Here is a 15,603-nt window from a genome sequence, read left to right as displayed (position 1 = left end):
GGTCCCTTAAAGACATCTCCGTTAATCAGTTTGGTCATCGATTAATGAAGATGTCTTTAAGGGACATATTCAGACCTTTTTTTTAAGGGACATATTCGATCCTTTTTTTTCTTTAAGGAATCAATATAAAACCAAAAATATTTTTATGGGTGCATTTTACTAATTAAACTTTAAATTTTTAATCTTCATTCTAAGCACAAAATTACCAAACAAATAGTAAATGAGACGTACAAATTGGAAAAGTAAGTAACCATGTAAATCACATTGGAATCAGATATCTTTAGTCACAAGTCACATTCATCCCACACCAAATAGTACTAGCACTTTTTTTTCCCTCTTTCATAAGATCAAATAATTACAATGTAGTACTACATAGGTTAAGTAGTTCCATATTGGTGTGGAGAAGACTTCGTAAGTTTATAAAGTAAAAACACTTATCATCTTATAAATTGATTTTGTATAGTTAAATTAAGTACAACATAAAAATCTAAGGACGACATCAAAATTTCTTCAAATTCATTAGGTAACCTGTTATCAAGTTTTCGTCATTGAGTCACCCACGGTTTATACACACGCATCAAGTCTAATATTACTGAACGTGAGAGGTGTGTTAAGAAATTCAACATCGATGTCGAGAAGGCCTAAACATATGTTAATAAAGTAGAGACAATTCTCACCTTATAAGTCAATTTTGTAGAATTGAGTTAGATCCAATATAAAATTCTATGAGTATACCTAATAAATTTATTGAATAACCGATACATCTTATTTTATAATAGTGTTAAAACAAAACTTTATTCTATATTATAACTAAATACTATATTAATTATTTAATAAAAATAAATAAAGAGGAATTTTTTATAAAGGAGACCAAAAACAATACTACTAAATTAGTACTACTAGAATACTTCCAATTTTTAATATATATATATATATATCGGCTTAATTAGTAAAATGGTCCTTTAAAGATATTTTTGATTTTACATTGGCCCCTTAAAGAAAAAAATGATCGAATAGGTCCCTTAAAGAAAAAAATGTTCAAATAGGTCCCTTAAAGACATCTCCATTAATCTGTTTGGTCCCTTAAAGACATCTCCGTTAATCAGTTTGGTCCTCGAAAAAATGGACGGAAAGGACCAAACTGATTAACAAAGATGTCTTTAAGGGACCTATTCAGACATTTTTTTCTTTAAGGGACTTATTCAGACCTTTTTTTTTAAGAGACCAATATAAAATCAAAAATATCTTTAAGGAACTATTTTACTAATTAAACCTTAATATATCTAACATATAAATTAAATATTTTTTCACTTTAATAAATTTTCTCTTATATTAAAAATCATAACGAATAATATACTAATACAGTAGTCTCCTGACTCTACTAGTACTCCATTGGAAAAGCAAGTAGCTAGCAGTAGCAGTAGTGACCTTGTTCCACGTTGAATGTGAAAAGCAAATTTTCCAAATCAATCGAGCAGTCACCACCATATTACTATGGTATAGTCCCACTAAATTAAAACACTGCTAAGATAGTCCAAATTTGATTTATGTACGCATACAGAAAAATATGATGTTTGTTGATTTGATGCAGTTTGGGGACACAAGAAACCACGACCTCTTTATACTGGACCCCACTTAGGTCAGGTACAAATGCCAAAGGTAGCATTTAGTGAGTAGTCCCAAACAAGGACAACACAAAAATAATGGGAAAGAGATTTTTATTTTTTGTAGGATGGGATCTTTTTAAGACCTATGTGGGCCCTTTTCGATTAGGACCATCTGTCCCTTTGTGACCGGCAGCTCTACAAAACACGTGAATCTGATTCCCACTCATCACAATTTAATACTACTACTAGTCCTACATTGCACAAAGTTAATTACGGAGTACTTTATGAAAATTTTTTAAATGTAGTACTAATATTTTTAGGAATTTGTTAATTATATTTTTTTAAATATTAAAATTTTATAAAAACATAAATTTTAACGTGATTTTTACTTCATTTTTTTCTTTTGTTTGTTTTTTAATAGTCCATCCATGCCATATGATATGAGATACTAACATCAACCAAAACCTACCATATTTTATGGATTTTAGGTAAAATTTGAAAAAATAACTTATTTTATTTTGCATAATATATTTTAACAATATAAAAATAAAAATTGATCGTTATTATTATTATTATTAGTATTAGATAGATAACTCAAAAAAGTAAATTCAACAAAAATAATAATACTAAACCTTTCATAATAGAAGAAAAAATAATAATAAATCATAAAAGTACAAAATAATAGCAGTCGAAAATTGATAGCTTTGCGAACATAAGTTGATCACTTTGCAAAATAAAACGGAAAAAAAGGAATGTTCTAGAATATGGGATTACAAAACTTCTATTAATTTATTATTTTCATGTCGATCAAACTAACTAAAGTAAAACATCACTCTGTGTTGAATCTCATACAAACTTTTGGATAGAGCATCCGACGATTTAGATCAAAAAAAAAAAAAAATTCCTTATAAGCCATCATCAAACTTGAATTTTGATGTTAAAGATCAACCTTTCAATAGTAACTTCCTTGTGATTAAAGACTCTATTATTTCTATCTTTCCAAATAGATAGATCAATCCGAAACTAACCAAATGGCTTGTAGATCCTAGTATTATTAAAAAACATGAGCTCCAGAAAATTGATATGCCAACGAAATTGTATTATCCGGAAGAACACACGTGATCTCTAACCAAGAAATGATGTCACTCCAAACATCACCAAAAATGGGGCAATTAAGAAATAAAAGATGAATGTCCTCAATAATCACAATCTGTTGAGCATAATAGAGAATCATTACGGTAGCATCCACGAGCAAATAGATTAAACTTTGTGGGTAATTGATGGTGGCTCTGCAAGTGCACAGAATCGCAACCAAGTAATAAAGTGATAAGTTATCGTTCTCTACAGGGATTGTGCCAAAATTACTAGTTTCGCTTAGGAATTTAGAAGGTAAAAGTGTTTTTCATTTGCTTTGTTTGTTTGAGAGAGTTTTGCATGAAAATAAATAGCAGAAAAGTAAAGGACAATAAAAATAAAATGTTGTGTGTGTCCACACAGGGTGGTTAAGTGTTTTCGAATCTCTCACTTATTCCTGCTTGGTAGTTAGTTGTTAATTTCTCTTATTCCCCTCTATTAGCATTAATCTTTATAAAATAGGTTTGGGAGCACTCTTTGCCTATTTCTATTACAATTTGATTAGAGCCTAGTATAGGTTGCCTTTACGTTGCTTATAATTATCCTCGCCCATCCGGTTCCACTGTTTCATATCATTGTACTTAGGTATCCTTACCCTTGAAGCTCAATGGTGTCACAAGTTGTCACATATGTCTATACTAGTTCTCACCCTAACTCGGGTAGAATTGATTGTTCTTTTATTAGCTTTAATCCTACACTCAAACCACATATACTGAATTTAATGGTCTCCTAAGAGATTTAAGTGTACGTCATTCGTTTGGGAGAATTAGATTCGTTTCCTATGCAATATCCACTAATTTTCCTTAGAGTTTATTCTAATGTGATTAATATTAAAATAAAGAATAAAAATCGAAAAATAAAATAGTTTACGTGAGAACAATTGAATTTAACACCTAATTATACAATACCAATCATTCATAAGGGAGTTCATCTACTCCACTAACCTAGGAAAAATAAATTACAAAGACAATAAAGAAAAGAAACTTATTGGCCTTGGAGTTCTTTGACCCTCCTTGTCTCCTCCTTAGAGTTTTCCTAACTCTAGAGTGAATATTGAATAGCTCTCAATATTTTGGAATGAATAATAGTGAAGGATGAGAACTCGATTTATAGTTTTTTAGCTAGGTTTTGGGCTTTTCTGCGCGTCCATTGCACCCGTCGTGGCCACAATGACATGTAATTTCGCCTCATCGTTGCCACGATGGATCGTATCGTGGTACGATAGAAGATCATCTCCAGATTTTCTGCTTTCTTCAACTGCCTTCATCGTGCCACGATGACAAGTCATCGTGGTACGATGGAAAAGATTTGTTGCAGATTTTCTTCAATTTAAACCGCATTCTCATCGCACCACGCTGGATCTCATTGTAGGTACGATGACATGTGCTGTTTATTACGTTTTTGACCTTTTTTGATGTTTTTTCCACTTTTCTTGCTTCTGGGCCAAGTAACTTCACTTTTTCAGGTATTTGCTTGCTTTTGGGCTTTAATTGCTATTAAAGCTACAATAAATTATTACTAAAAATATCATATAATTGACTGTCATCAGTAACATGTCATTAACAAATCGCCAAGCAAAAAGTGGAGACATTTTATGGTACAAGCTTATTCCAAATAAGATCGCTATGAGTGAACATCTCTATTGGATACAAGTGAGTCAGAAAATGATAAGCTTCACCTAGTGAATAATTTGTATCAGTATCGGGCATCCACTCTCACTCATTAGAAGAATCAACCTGCAACATAACATTAGCCATAATAGTACAAGATTCTCCTCACATTTGTTCCTCCCAAGCAAGCAAGCGCATACGCCACCGCCATCCATTCCCTCCTAAACCCCAACCGAGCCTACACATATCTACCACCGTCACATCCTTATCTAAACAAAAGTCAAACAATGAGACTTCAACGAAATCTCATCCACCCAATTATCCTTCCAAAATAAAGTCATCCCTCTGTGTCCCCTATCCTCTTCACTACATTATCACCAAACCACCTCTCATCCCCCATATAATTCCCGCACATAATACTATTAAAGTCTCGCCACCAACTAGAAGCTCTACTACCCCCACCATCCACCTAACCAGGTTCCTGCAACAACCTCCAACACCACTTGCCAAGAAGACATATATTAAATTCCTACACTCTATAAATCCCTAAACCTCCTTGCTCCTTATCGAAACAAATTTTATCTCATTTAAATTCCTCACTCCCACCCCACAAAAAAAGCTTTAAAAATATATTAAGGTAAATAAACGATACCTGTTGGAGCCTTGTAGAAGGAAATGAAGTAAACCGAGATTGAGGACAAAACTGATTTGAGTAAAACAAATCGACCCCCATAGATAGAGATGACGACTTTTCCATAGAGATAATTTACAACGGGTTTTATCAACCAAAGCAGACAAAAAAGAATGTTGTTTCACATTACCTCAAATTGGAAGACCCATATAAAGGAAAGGAATATGACTCAATTTACAACTGAGCACTGATGCTGCATTTATCAACCAAGATTGAGCTATATTCACACCAACCAACATACGTTTTTGAAAATTGACCTTCAACCCCGAAATAAACTCAAACAACATGAGATTAGCCTTTAATTTTCCATATTTGAATAGACGAATCTTCAATTTTCCCTTTCACTTCCAAAGTTAACCTTCTTTCATTAACATCTTTTAGTCTGTCTACCAAGTTCTTCCCATGATATGCATGTCACTCTTTTAAATACCATTTCAAGAACTTCAACTTTTCTTTTAGAACAAAACCATTCCACCAATTCACCTGAATACAATGCCATTTTTCATGAACAAACTCGTGATAACCATGTAAAGTAGGCCAATATTTCAACCTTCTAAAAGACTTCGCCCCCCAAAAGTAAAATAAGACAATGATCAGACAAACCTCGAACTAGTGTAGTTTGATAACCGTCTGGCCAAAGCATACACCAACTCTCAGACAATAAGAATCTATTCAATCTACTCATAGAACTTCCATCCCCTCGAAATCACGTAAACTGCCTCCCCACAAGAGGTAGATTAATAATCACAGCCTCCTGGATGAAATTGTTAAAATTAGAATTATCATCAAGTGTCCCCATCCTGCCGCGTCCTCTCCTCTGAACGAAAAACATTAAAATCTCCACAAACGCACCAAGCAGACTGGTGACTAAGAAACTTGCACAATCGAATCCAACGCTCTTGTTTACCACGACTTTCACAAGCCGCTTACACATTAACCAATCCAAACAAGTAATTGTCCTTTTTCAGACCGCCACCCACAATTAGCACATGATCAAAGCTAACTGAAAACTCCACCTCTACCGAGCAGATTGGTATTTTTTTTGTTTACAATATTGTGAATGAAAATTGAATTTATGACCTCATACATACCACCCAAACCTCTCACCACTAGACTTTTTAAATAATTTTATTGTTTGATCAAAATAATCTCTAGCAAAAATCAATCAATTGCTTTGATTCCATTCTCAATATATCGTGTACATTTTTTTATTATAAATTATTTATTCAAATGTATGTTTTTCATTTATTACTATTCAAGTACGATGAAATATCAAATGAGTTTAAAAGTGATAAAACTTATATATTAATTATGTTAAAATTTTGTGTAAAATTATATAATGTTTAAATTCACTTGTGTTATTATTATTCTAAATCCAATATAATGATTTAACACAATATAATAAAGTCCCCAAAAGATCTTACAAATTACTATAAATTACTATAATTTATAGTTGCACAAAGATGATTATTCCATCTTTTTTACAACCTTATGTCTTTTTAAACATGAGTATGTGTATATTTTTCTTTTTTAAGTAATTAAGTGATTAAAAATCTATTTTTCAAAACATAAATTTCAAAAGGCAGAGATTGAAATTTAAATACTAGGATATATATTTGCTTATTCATTCTAAAAAGTACTATAATTTAAAAATGAATAAGCAAATATACTATAATTTAGATTTCAATATCTGCTATTCATATTACATGCAATATTTTTAGGGTCTTGTTAACATGTGCCCTAAGGGCACATGTTAAGATATACCAAAATAGAAATTCAACATTTAATGATATAAGAAATTTAATACTTCAAAAGTCAAAATGCACAAATTAACATTTAATAATTTCTATTTTTACTTCCTTAACATGTGCCTTAAGAGCACAAGTTAACATTCTCCATATTTTTATAGAGTATAGACTGAGTTATGTTCATAGTGATTGGGTACGGGTAAATTTAATACATAGTACTTTCATTTATGGCCAAATTAATTAATCACCTAGCAGAGTTGGACTTACCACCTGAATAATTATTTTAAAATATAGTACTATGAGTAAGAGATAACATAAAATTATAAGGGATGTTTCTAGGTACCTAGGCAGTGAATAATTTATTAATAGGTTATACTAACAAGTGTTCTTAAGTCATTTATTAAAAAATTTAAAAATAATATTTAAAAAGTTATTTACTTTTAATAATTTGACTATGCAACTTTTACAATATTATTATTGTTATATTTGATTCATTAACAGATACTCCTAGTGTCCTTAATTAAATCACTTGTTAACCATTTTCTTTACTTAATCACAAGAAATGATTTGCTTTGGGCATGCTTTTAACTATAAATAATGTAACTTTTTTATCTTAAAATATACTTATTTTGCATTCATTGCAGGCTTACAATTGAGACACTAGTGGACATGATCTATGATGGAGAAAGATTGTCCATATTTCTTTTCTGTAATTTATGGGCCTGCATTTGATCACAACTAAAATCATTGAATGATTTTAATATTTTTCAAAATAAGTGTTTTTATTTATTTTCTATTTCATAATTCATTGACAACTCATATGATGGTTGAGAATATTATCATTTGTTTTTTCCTTTCTCTTTGAAATTGTCTATACCACCCACCTTTTATATATGGATCTTATTCATTAAATTGACTATTTTCTTTTTCAATAATAAATTGTAGAATAATTCAAGTGGGTCACTTCATCACCCTATATGCTTAGACAACAATATTTTTGACAAATTATTCATATATTTGGCAATGGATATAGTGACCTATCAAATGAATGATGGATGAATTTTCTATTTTCCATCAATTTGCCGTGTTGAATTTGTTTGCCCATTAAGAATCTTGTTATGTTATTGTTAGATATCATATTCTTGGCGGTCCTTTTATTTTTTTTTTAATTATTTCTCAATTTTTTATTGAAATTTTCAACTATTGTACTTTGAAATTTAGAGGTCCTTGTCTTACTATGTCACATGCTTGTCTTCTAATTGCTTAGAAAGGGAATTGTTTGTGCTAATTCAATAAAAAAAGAGGAGTGCTAAAATATTACATAAAAAAGGAGTGCTAAAATATTACATTAAAATTTTCTTCAGTGCATTCGTTTTGGAGTTATATATTTTTTTGGAATTATTATTTTTTCTTTAAGCATTTTTTTTTTTATTTCTTTCACCTTCTCCCATTTTTCTTTTTTTAGATGTATTATTTATGCACTATACCTAATTGATGATTTCTTTTGGTCGTAAAATACTGTTGTATGTTTAAAACATGAATCAAATTCAAAATCTTAGTTAAATTATAAAAGACATGTGCTATATTATTTCTTGGGTAATTGATGGTATTTTTTTTTTTGACTAAATAATTGATAAAATTTGAAAGGTTTTTTTTTTTGAGAAAATAAAATTTAAAAGGTTGTTCTTGATTTATTTTCAACAATTGGTACCATTATTTAGCCGTCTATTTATAGCATGAGCCATCATGAACCGCCAAATTGATACAATGAACATTGTTTCTCATTATTATAAAAATCTATTTTTTCGGTCATTTCTAATTGTTTATATGGGTTACTCATTTAAGAAAACTAAGCATGATTTGACTCTAAGCGTGATTGAACATTTGGCTCATGTTCAATATTAATAACCATATAGTCTAAACATAAATAAACCAAGGCAAATAGGAATATAATAATAATAATTAAAAGTTATACTATTGTTGATTGTTGTAACTTGCAATGGAAAAGGACGGTTGTTTTAAACTAATTAAGCATAATATTTTTCTTAGTGCATCCACATTGACCTCTTTACTAATTGCTACTCCCTCCGGCCTCATATGTAAGCAAAAATAATTTTTTTAGATTTATTGAAAAATGAATGTATTTAGTCTAAAATATAGACTAAATACATCATTTTTTCAATAAACTAAAAAATGTTACTTTTACTTATATATGAAGTCGGAGGGAGTAATTAAAAATGGTAATTGTGTTTAAATTGGTGTCTTTGTTAACATAATTGTGATTTGTCAAACGGTACATCTTATGAAGGTGTTTTGGTTGAGTTGGTGCATTGCACATTGGAATCCCCCAAACTTTTTCAAGCTTTGAAATGCTTTTACGCAAATCATCATTAAAACATCAACCAAATATTAAAGAAGCTAATCTAATCTTATCTTATACGGTCACAAAATCAAATGTAAGTTACTTTGGCATATACACAAATGAGACACTTTTCTTAAGTAATAAAAAAGTTTATTTTATTTTTTGTTGATGTTTATTATTTTGTGTATATACCTAAATATTTTGTTTAAAACTACGATCGAGAGGAGAATGAAACCACTTAATGTCTAAAATGATCCAAACGACCAAACATGATTAGACGGTCAATAAACTGGATATTGAAAAAAAAATTGGTTAATAATTATGAAATAAGTCAAATATTTGAACACTACATTACATATGAATTAAATTCATAACAATATTTATCTAAAGGAAAAAGCAAGCCAACAAACACTATATACCATTGTGCACCATGTTCCCTTTTAAGACAAAGACGTGTGAATAAACTAATTCACTTTCATTGCTTTTGTTCCCTTTTCTACATAGAATCACACATCAATTTTATGTGGGGTCAAAACTAAAAAAACCCACCTTCTCCATCTTCTTCACCTCCCAATGACAATTCATTTTTATGATTAAATTGCTCATTAATTAAACATATTTATCTATCCACTCATAAAATTGCAATTGTTAGTACTTAATTAATTATTTAGGAATTTAAATTAATCAATTATATCCAAGCTAGGCAGGTTCACGTACACACTACGCACCTATCCTCCAATTAAGAAAACGATACTTAAACCAATGTTACATCACACAATATACATATAAATTTTCTTGAGAAGCTAATGTGATAGGAGACCTTTCTATTAATCTAGGCCCATGCCATGTTGCTTTCTTTTATTTGTCTTGTTCAACAATGTGTAGACGTGTTAGACTTTGTGCAAAAGGGTTAGAAATGTGTGTCACATAAGTTGTCTATATCCGTGATAAATATTACAGTTTCACATTACTTGCGAAATGATTTGAATATATATTTATAAGTTAGGATAATCCTCATCTTACAAATTAGAATGAGGATTAGCTCTTAGGGTGACTCAATAACAGATAGTCCAATGAATCTTGGAAAGGCGCTGATACTATGAAAAGATGCAATCTTCATCCTACGAAATTGACTTGCACGATGATGATTTCTTTTACTTATAAACATATATTCAAACATCGATGTTAGATTCTTAACGTTAAAATATGAGAAAACTAATACAAGTTGGTGTATTGAAGTAAAATAAAGAGAAATATACTATTATTCTTTATATATATTCCAAAATTTCAGTTGGGGGATGGATGGACCTACTCCAAATATTGGGATAGTACAAAGCATATAATATGGATGTAATTAAAGAAGGCATATATTGAGGGGTCCATGATGTGGAACCTAACTTAATTTCTTCCCTTGTGAAAGAGGGCATGCTCATGTACTAGTCCTAGGTCCATCATCATAGAATTGATTTTGTTGTTTCCTTTTGTTCTATCCTAACACATGTTTTCTTCTTTAAAAAGAAGGACCCCACTAATTCTCTCCCATATCACAAGTCACTTAAAAATAAAATGAATTATAATATATGATGATAAAATCTATGGTGAACTATTAATTGAAATGAAGCTGGCTCCCAAATTAAAGTAGCATGTTCAATTATGTCTCCATAACAATTGTGTATCTCTAAGTCTAAAGGTTCTATAGTGAAAAGCATATATTGAAAAGTCCAAAGAATGGAATTCTTGGTTTTCAATCATATTCAATGACATATTGATATTTGAGGTCGGCCTAATTTTAATTATAAAAAAATGTAATTTATATTTTCTAAATTAAATTAATCTTGATTGTCATACTCATAGGCATTATCTAAAGTTCTTTAATTTTAAGCCAATGTGAGTGAGGCTTCTGTTTTTATATACATATTCCTTTCTCAATAAAAATGTCTACCAAAAGAATCTAATTGGTTATTATGTGTAACATTGTTACTTGGTCTCCTCTTTTTATATTTTTATAATTCATCCTAATTTATATTTTTTGATAAAATATTGTTTAGGGGATGCAATTCTATATTGGGAAATGCCTTGTTGGCATCTTAAATTTGATCTTTTACAACTTTCTCACATTCTATGATATGATTCTCAATTTACTTTGTAAGGATAATGGGGTGATAATATTTATATATTGTCAACAAAAGCCATGGTGGGTCATGATATATATACAAACAATTAAGAATCAACTAGTTCATAAAAGAAAAGTGGCACAATAAATCATTCACCTAGAAATCATATCTTGCATAATGAGCATTTCTTTATAGAGGAATTTTGAATGACCTTCCATGAGTTTACTTTACATGAATGGATTTGGTGCAATAGGTGGAGTAATGCTAAAGAATAGGACATTATTATTTATTGTGTATATATATTTTTTTTTTGAAAGCATAAGCCTCCTCTCTCTCTCTCTCTCTCCCACTATGGATGAGACATTGAAAAGAGAAAATTTAAAGAAACATGAGAATAAAAAGGAGTAACAAACATTGTTAACTATTGTTTTTCCCTTGCCTTTAGACATGTTGGTATGTGCAAGTGTAACAATCAACTTTCCCCACTAACATAATTTTCCATGTGCTAAGGTCCACCTAGGCTTACTCATCCCATTAATATGTACTATTGGAGTTTGTGGTCACAAACCCAACTCCCCCCATCTTGGGTAAAATGATTATGCCTTTGCCATTCTTCCTCTTTTTTATCCCCTTTTCTTCTCAGTGGGGACTTTGTCTAAAAGAGTTTTAATAGTTCCTTCTTGTCTACATTAAGCTAAATTGTAAGCACCATAATTTACTAGAATTTTTGATACGTTTCAATAATCTGATCAAGATCTAATAGTTTATATTTTAATTCCATAAATTGTATTTAAACTCACATTAATATTGTAAGCCCGTTCGAAACGTAAGGTTGTAATACATTTAGAAATTGTTAACATGAAATCTACATCTGTGGTGATGGATGGTGGTTATGAAATAAGTTATGCATCAGATGATGAGCCTAGTCCGTGCAAAAACTTTTTCTTTAGTTGGCGCCTGACTATTCGATTGAGTCGAAAGTGTAGTGAGATGATATTAGACTAACTATAATTAACATCAAAAATATTGTGAAGTAATTTTTGTTAATTAATGATAGCAAGGCCAACATAAACATGTACCATGTATAAACCTTCTCTTTTCCACTTAATTATATATATGTATCATATAAAAAGATGAAAATATTTAATTTTTGTTCCCTATCCCCTTCTTCCTTTTTCAAAGTCTCACATTGAGTCATGAGAGAATTGAGATTCAACTATCTATAACTTTTGGATCCAATATATTATGAAGGAAAAATATTTGGTTTTATCATCAATATGAAAGAGTGCATCACATTGTGTTGTCCACAATTCTTTTGATGAATGAGCAAAAATCAGGCCCACATTGATAATGGACCATAAATTTTTTTGTTTGTTGGAATTGACATAGCAATTTCATAACTTTGGCAGATTCCTATTAAGGATTTTCCACAATGACTTTAGCTTCTATTATTTTCCTTTTCAATTTTTGGAACAACAAATTATCAAGATGTAAAATCATAATTAAGGCATGGAAATAATTACATTATTTTAGGTACACCATCACTTCAATCCTTTTCCTCATGCTTTTAAAATGGGGTTTATAGTGTTTTCACACTAAAGTAATGTCTCCTCATCAATGTTGTTTCCACTAATTAAATGTCAAATCAATTCACAATTCAGTAATTTAGTGGAGGATCAATGAAAAGATAAAAAAACTTACATCAAAATTCAACATCTTAGTTATTCAATTCACTTAGACTTGGATGTTAAGCATACTATTTTTAGGGCATGTGGACAAAAATGGTAACATGTTTCATGTTCCAATTCTATCTTAACAACATTATGGAAGTAGACCCTTAATTTTGATCATGGTAATATATGTTTCTTTCCTTTGAGTTGGCCCTAGTGGAGTCAAGGTTACCCTACCATCCAATAAATAGATAATAATATTTCACCATTATGCTATAGCAACTTAAATGCTAGTACACCCCATCTTGGAATTGCATTGTCTTCTTCTAGCTAAACTTAATGAATTTTTCAAATATAATTTTTTTTAAAAAAATCCCAAATACCCTACTTACTAAATATCCCTTTTGAAGAATAGGTCATTTTAAAAAATAATTAAAAGGGCATTTTTTATAAAACAAATTATATATATAATTATTTTCGATTTCCATCCACCACGTTTTTTTTTATATTAACCTTCTGGTTTTAGGGTAAAGAGACTTGGTAATTCAGAGTTCAACCGTGTGGTAAGTAAAATTTAATCAAAAATTATTTTTATTAAGAGATTCTCCCAAACAATTCGTTCTAGAAATAACTCATTACTTAAACCCAATATCTTAGATTCCATCCATCGCTTTTACTTATCCATAATTGAGGTCATTGAGTCTATCAACTACCCACTTGCCACATGAAGCTTCTTAATTATGATATTACACTATAGTACCTAAAATGTTAATTAATTGTACTTGTGTAAAAACAAAAAGGGCCATATTGAAGAAAAGTATGATAGGTGTGTGATTTAATGTGTTGGGCCTGATTGTACACTAGGATCCACTTGAATAGCAATTAACAAATCTAACCTATTTGATCAAACAATGTCCCATTTTTAATAATATCTGACTCTTTTAGCCTTATAATAGAATAAGAGATAGTGACTACACATGCTATATATTGCCCCCACTTTACATTGTCATCACAGAATGTGTTGTATGAGGTTAACACTCTCCATGTGCTTATGATTCATTCATGTCATAAGGGTTATTATATGCCAGCAATTAATAATGACACATAACACATTATTATAAAATTAAATGTATGTGCAGATAATTGTTGGCATCTTCCTTCAATAGTCTCTAGTTAGTTTCTTGTCATAAATTGACAACAATGTGTGATAAAATAAGGCTAGCTAAATTTTTTCATTTTTTTTTACCATTATCCGATTCACTATACCACCTAATTTGATTTGAAAGTCAGTTCTCTGACATCAAGTTGTTCAAGTTTCCTTCCGATCGCAATTACGAAAGATTGTATCGTGGTCCTCAATACAAAATACAGCGTCAATCATCACTGAACTAACTAACGATCGATTATTTTTTTAAAATTAGTATTTTCTTTGATTAATTATTGAGAAAATTAGGTGTATAATTTAATTGAGAAGAATATAAATGTGATGGAAATAATTGAAAAATTCCACCCCACTAATTCTCTAATTCAAGATGATCACACAATCTTGAAAATGAGTGCTAATATGATATGATGTTACGATTTGTGTACATATCTTAATCTCAACTAATTTTTTTTGAAGATAAGCACAAACAAAATAATTGCATAGCTTAAAATGATGAGTGATGAGAAAAAAAAAATGTAGTAAAATACAAGTCGGTGTTTTAATTAGTGATGCTACAATGAAAAAACAAGAGATGATGAAATGAAATAGACTTAATTTGTTTTTTTGCTAACTAAAAAATGAAAAAATGGATATGCATGTGAAGTAAATAGACATAAATGCATACGTCAATTAATACAAACAGACACGAAATAACATCGAAATGAGTGTCTTTTAGTTACAGATCCTAGTGGTTTAAACTTGAAAATGACATGTATGAATGAGACCAATAGATAATAATTAATGTATTTTTTTTTCATGTAGGTATAAAAAAGGTTAATTTTAAGGCTATGGTCCAACCACACCGTTCAATATTGAATATTGTTAACCCAAAATGTAAAAGCTAGTGGGGTTGGTTGAGAGATTTTTCTTTTAAGAACCTAACTCGATATTTTGAGTTTACGACGAGTTGAAATCCTCTCTATTTTTAATTATTTCTATTTCTTTTATTATCAAAGTTTTAAAATATTTTGGGGTGCATAAAAGTGATTTTACCTCATTTAATGTCACACTTTTGCATTTATATTTCCAAAATTATATAATAATAAAAGAAATGGAAATAATTGAAAATGGAGAGGATCTCAACTCGTTTCCAACAATCTCTTATGTTTTCGTAAAAAAAAAAAAAACTCTTATGTGTAAATAAATGTATATGAGAACATCCATTGCATCAAACTATTACTTGAGCCAAATCCCGGTGGTGACATGAGCGATTGTGGGGTGGAATAAATAACTCAATCGATTAAGCTAAGGGTTAAACAATTAGGGATTTAGAGTTTAAGTCTTGGCAAGGAGAAATATGAACGATTGTGAATGGTATATCTTGAGAAATTTAGTTGGGGATGTCAAAACTTTATAAATTATATAAAATAAAATAGAAAAGAAATTATATTTATATAATACTCCATAATTCTTTTTTTTTAGATTTTTATATAATATATAATTTGTTAATTGGTAATATACTA

Source organism: Trifolium pratense, linkage group LG7 (genome assembly GCF_020283565.1).
Source record: "Trifolium pratense cultivar HEN17-A07 linkage group LG7, ARS_RC_1.1, whole genome shotgun sequence".
Classification (NCBI taxonomy): Eukaryota; Viridiplantae; Streptophyta; class Magnoliopsida; order Fabales; family Fabaceae; genus Trifolium; species Trifolium pratense.
This window is presented reverse-complemented; position numbering follows the sequence as displayed.